Genomic DNA, 5,943 nt, shown 5'->3' with positions numbered 1-5,943 from the left:
TTGATTGATTGGTTTAGTAACTATACTTACCACGAGAGTTTACTATGACCTCTAAACCATCAATCTTCCAGTTCTTCAAAATGGCGCCGTTGCCGGGGAATTGCAATCGTGTGCCTTATTATTGGTTATTGTAAAGATTTTTCTTTTACGTGTTTATTTGTTTTTATTTTCTTCTTTTATCTTCATTAGCTACTATGAATTCTCACTCCTCTCACTTTGAGTTTGGTTCTATTATTGTTGAAAGGAATGAAAGTTATAACAGGAACATGCATCAAGGTCAGAGCAATCAAAGATGGATGGAGCCAAGAGGATCTGATCAACCCTTTTGGCAGCAACACCCTCCAAGATATCATGGACAAAGACCATTCTACAATGCATACTGGTGCACGAATTGTGAATCACACTTTTCACAACTCGTACCACTAACCAGCAAGTGCACTAGGTCGTCCAAGTAATACCTTACGTGAGTAAGGGTCGAATCCCACAGAGATTGTTTGTTTGAAGCAATCTATGGTTATCTTGCAATTCTTAGTCAGGAAGTCAATTATATTTATCAGTTGAATTGCGAATAAACAAGAGAGCATGGGTTAAAGGTTACTTGTTATGCAGTAATGGAGAATATGTTGGGGTTTTGGAGATGCTTTGTCTTCTGAATCTCTGCTTTCCTCTGTCCTCTGATTCACGCACGCACGTCCTTCTATGGCAAGCTGTGTGTTGGTGGATCACCGTTGTCAATGGCTACCATCCATCCTTTCAGTGAAAAGGGTCCAAGTGCGCTGTCACCGCATGGCTAATCATCTGCAGGTTCTCAGTCGTACCGGAATAGGATTTACTATCCTTTTGCGTCTGTCACTACGCCCAGCACTCGCGAGTTTGAAGTGTGTCACAGTCATCCAATCCCAGAATCCTACTCGGAATACCACAGACAAGGTTTAGACTTTCTGGATTCTCATGAATGCCGCCATCAATCTAGCTTATACCATGGAGATTCTGATTAAGGAATCTAAGAGATATTCATTCAATCTGATGTAGAACGGAGGTGATTGTCAGAGACACGTTCATGGATTGAGAAAGGTGATGAGTGTCACTGATCATCACCTTCTCTATAGTTAGGCACGAATGGATATCTTAGATAAGAACGCGCATGTTTGAATAGAAAACAGAAATACTTGCATTAATTCATTGGGACACAGCAGAGCTCCTCACCCCCAACAATGAAGTTTAGAGACTCATGCCGTCAAAGAGTATATAGTTCAGATCTAGAATGTCATGAGATACAAAATAAGTCTCTAAAAGTTGTTTAAATACTAAACTAGTAGCCTAGGTTTACAAAAAATGAGTAAACTATGATGGGTGGTGCAGAGATCCACTTCTGGGGCCCACTTGGTGTGTGCTGGGGCTGAGACTTAAACAATTCACGTGCATAAGGCTATTTTAGGCGTTCAACGCCAGGTTTGGATCCATTTCTGGCGTTGAACTCCAACTTTTAATCCTTTTCTGGCGCTGGACGCCAGAATTGGGCAGAGAACTGGCGTTGAACGCCAGTTTACGTCGTCTATCCTTGAGCAAAGTATGGACTATTATATATTGCTGGAAAGCCCTGGATGTCTACTTTCCAACGCAATTCGAAGCGCGCCATTTTGATTTCTGTAACTCCAGAAAATCCACTTTGAGTGCAGGGAGGTCAGAATCCAACAGCATCAGCAATCCTTTTTCAGCCTGAATCAGATTTTTGCTCAGCTCCCTCAATTTCAGCCAGAAAAATACCTGAAATTACAGAAAAACACACAACTCATAGTAAAGTCCAGAAATATGAATTTTTCCTAAAAACTAATGGAAATAAACTAAAAACTAACAAGAATATACTAAAAACTATATGAAATTAACCCCAAAAAGTGTATAAAATGTCCGCTCATCACGACACCAAACTTAAACTGTTGCTTGTCCTCAAGCAACTAGACAAATAAAATAGAAGACTAATAGGTTGAGAAGCAATAATATCTCAGAGTTTTTGAGTGAAGCTCAGATTCTAATTAGATGAGCGGGACCGGTAGCTTTTTGCTTCCGAACAGTTTTGGCATCTCACTTTATCCATTGAAGCTCAGAGTGATTGGCATCTATAGGAACTTAGAATTAAGATAGTGTTATTGATTCTCCTATTTCAGTATGGTGATTCTTGAACACAGCTATTTCATGAGTCTTGGCCGTGGCCCTAAGCACTTTGTTTTCCAGTATTACCACCGGATACAAAAATGCCACAGACACATAATTGGGTGAACCTTTTAGATTGTGACTCAGCTTTGCTAAAGTCCCCAATTAGAGGTGTCCAGAGTTCTTAAGCACACTCTTCTTTCTGCTTTGGACCTTGACTTTAACCGCTCAGTCTCAAGTTTTCACTTGACACCTTCATGCCACAAGCACATGGTTAGGGACAGCTCGGTTTAGCCTCTTAGGCCAGGATTTTATTCCCTTAGGCCCTCCTATCCACTGATGCTCAAAGCCTTGGGATCCTTTTTATTACCCTTGCCTTTTGGTTTTAAGGGCTATTGGCTTTTTTTTTTTTTGCTACTTTTTCTTGCTTCAAGAATCATTTTTATGATTTTTCAGATTATCAATAACATGTCTCATGTTCATCATTCTTTCAAGAGCCAACATATTTAACAGTCTTAAACAACAAATTCAAAAGACATATGCACTGTTCAAGCATTCATTCAGAAGACAGAAAGTATTGCCACCACATGTAACTAATTAGAATTTCTCTTGTTAAAACTCGAAATTTTATTGCCTCTTATTCAAAAGATCTACTATTTTATTCATGTTTGCTGATGATGAGAAAAATAAACTATGGCTTAATTGGAGATAAAATCAATATAGATACTAATTACTACTATATGACTCCTAAGGTGAACCTCTATAATGACACTATCACAGAGTTAAAGCAAAAATTGGAATTTAACAACCTTTGTTCTGGGAAGTGGATGTTCCTCTGATCCGTGGGGTGCTTGGTCCTTCAAGAGATAACTTCTAGTGCTTCAATTCCCTTAAGTCACGCCCTTGCTCCTCTTGTTCTTTAAACATATAGGTAAGAATTTGACTGTGTTCCTTCTGTTCTTTTATTATTTGTTCCATAGCTTCCCGTATCTTGGTAACAGACGTCTCAAGATACTCCCAGTATTCAGATTGAGGGATTTCTGGGAGAAATTCCTGTGTTTTCTTCTTGGTGGGATCATCATGTGCTTGTTATTTTTCCTTTGATGCTTTGGTGATTGGTTTCTCAACTGAGATATACTCAGTTATTCCCATCCTTACTCCGGCGTCCTTGCAGAGCAGAGAAATCACGCTTGGATAAGCTAACATGGCCTCTTTAGAATTTTTGTTAGCAATTTTGTAGAGTTCAGCTGAGATTAGCTGATGAACTTCCACTTCTTTTCCCATCATGAGGCAATGGATCATCACTGCTCTTTTAACAGTGACTTCAGAACGGTTGCTAGTGGACAATAGAGAATGCCTAATGAAGTCCAGCCATCCTCTGGCGACTGGTTTGAGATCTTCTCTCTTGAGTTGATTTGGGACACCCTTTGTGTTGGTGGTCCACCTGGCTCCAGGGATACATATGTCCTCTAGAATCTTATCCAGGCCCTTGTCTATTCTCATCATTCTCCTGTTGAAGGAGTCTGGATCATCTTTCAGCTGAGGTAGCTTTAAGATCTCCCTGATCCTGTCAGGGTGGGTATGAACAATCTTTCCTCTGACCACGGTCCGATAGTCATAGAAAGCAGTCCCAGATAGTTTCTGCTTGTCAGTTTGCCACATATTAGCATAGAACTCCTGAACCATGTTCCTCCCTACTTTCGTTTCAGGATTAGCTAGGACTTCCCAGTTCCTGATTCGAATTTGCTCCTGGATCTCCGGATATTCATCTTCCTTCAGATCGAATCTAACTTCTGGGATCACTGATCTCAGACACATTATTTTGTTATAATGGTCTGAATGTTCTTTAGATAAGAACTTCCCTTGATTCCAAAGTGGTTTTGGAACGCTCTCTTTCTTGCCTCTTGGAGTGGGTTATTTTCCTTTAGGAGCCATGATCTTAGTGATCGCGGATAAACACACCAAACTTAGAGGTTTGCTTGTCCTCAAGCAAAAGAAAAGAAAGGAGAGGGATAGAAGGAGAGCTAGGTGCAATTGTTGATGGAGGGGGAGGGAGGCCGAACCCAAATTTAAAGGGAGGGAGGGTGGGTTTTCGAAAAAAGAGATAAATATATGATAAAAAATATTGATTTGGAAAAGATAAGTGATGAGATATTTTGGAGAAAAAATAAATTTCTCCCAAAACACACAAATCTAACCGGCAAGTGTACCGGGTCGTATCAAGTAATAAAAACTCACGGGAGTGAGGTCGATCCCACAGGGATTGAAGGATTGAGCAATTTTAGCTTAGTGGTTGATTTAGTCAAGCGAATCAAGATTTGGTTGATGGTTTTGTGACTTGCAGAATTAAATTGCATTGAAGTAAAGAGAATAAGAAATAAATTGCTGAAACGTAAAGGACAAGAAATTAAATGGCAGAAACTTAGAGTGCAAGAAATGTAAATTGCGGAATCTTAAAGTGCAAGAAATGTAAATGACTCGGAATGTAAAGGGGATTGGGACGTGGATTTGCAGTAATTAAACAAGGAAAAGTTAAATTGCATCAAACAGAAGAGTAAAAGGGAATTGGGATTGGATCGGATCTTATAGCAGAAAAGTAAATGAACATGGAAAGCAAGAAACAGAATGTAAATTGGAGATTTGGATCTCAGGACCCAGAGACTAGAAAACCAAGTCTAGATCTCAATGCCTTCCTAGATCCAATAAGAACAATTGCAAGGGAATTGTAAATTGCAAAGAGAATAGATGAAGAGCAATTAACCGGAAATGAAATTCAATTAACAGTAAAGAAACAGAGAGATCCAAGATTGAGATTGAAACAGAATTTCTTCAATTCTCCAATCCAAGATCCAAGACAAGTGTAATTGAAATTGAAAGCAATAAAACTAAGAGGAAGAGAAGTGAATTCTCCTTCCCCAAGACAAAGAAATTAAAGTTCACTCAATAACAAAAGCTCTCCGAAAACTATTATGAAAATTCCAAAAGGAAAGCTCTACAGAGAACTTGAATTTTATCCTATTTATACACTTTCTTCCAATGATCTTCAAGCCTTGAGTTGGGCCTTTGCTCTTGGTGGAATTGGGTTGAAAGAGGCCTTGGTTGATTGCTCTTGAAGTTTGAAGAAGAACCAAAGTGAACCAATTGAACCGGGTTTGAGTTTTGCAAAAGTTGGACCAAAAGTTGGAGCTAAAGTTAGGGGTCTAACTTTGGCTCCAACTTTTCATAGCAGCCCACAAAACTTGCTAGTATGAACGTTGGTGCCAACGTTAGGGGTCTAACTTTGACCCTAACGTTGGCCTTGCCTTGTGTGCTAGTGGCGCCAACGTTAGCCACCAAGTTAGGGGGCTAACGTTGGCGCAAACTTTTGCTCCTCTTCCTTAAATTTTCATGCGCCAACGTTAGCCTCCAAGTTAGGGGTCTAACGTTGGCGCAAACGTTGGTGCCCAGGGGAGAAATTCATGTGCCAACGTTAGCCTCAAAGTTAGGGGGCTAACGTTGGCGCAAACTTTTGGTGCCCAGGGGAGAAATTCATGTGCCAACGTTAGCCTCAAAGTTAGGGGGCTAACGTTGGTGCAAACTTTTGGAGCCCAGGGGAGAATTTTCAAGTTCCAACGTTAGCCTCCAAGTTAGGGGGCTAACGTTGGGGCTAACTTTTCAACCAAAAGTTTGTGCAAAAGTTTGATGCTAACATTAGGTCCAGCTTCTTGCTTCTTGGTTCAATTTCACTTATTCCATTGTCTTCTCTTTACTCCTAGCTATTCCTTCTTGCTTCAACCCTTCTCCAAGCTTTGT

This window comes from Arachis hypogaea, chromosome 11 (assembly GCF_003086295.3).
Source record: "Arachis hypogaea cultivar Tifrunner chromosome 11, arahy.Tifrunner.gnm2.J5K5, whole genome shotgun sequence".
Lineage (NCBI taxonomy): Eukaryota > Viridiplantae > Streptophyta > Magnoliopsida > Fabales > Fabaceae > Arachis > Arachis hypogaea.
The sequence above is the reverse complement of the archived record's forward strand: the minus strand, read 5'-3'. Positions refer to the sequence as shown.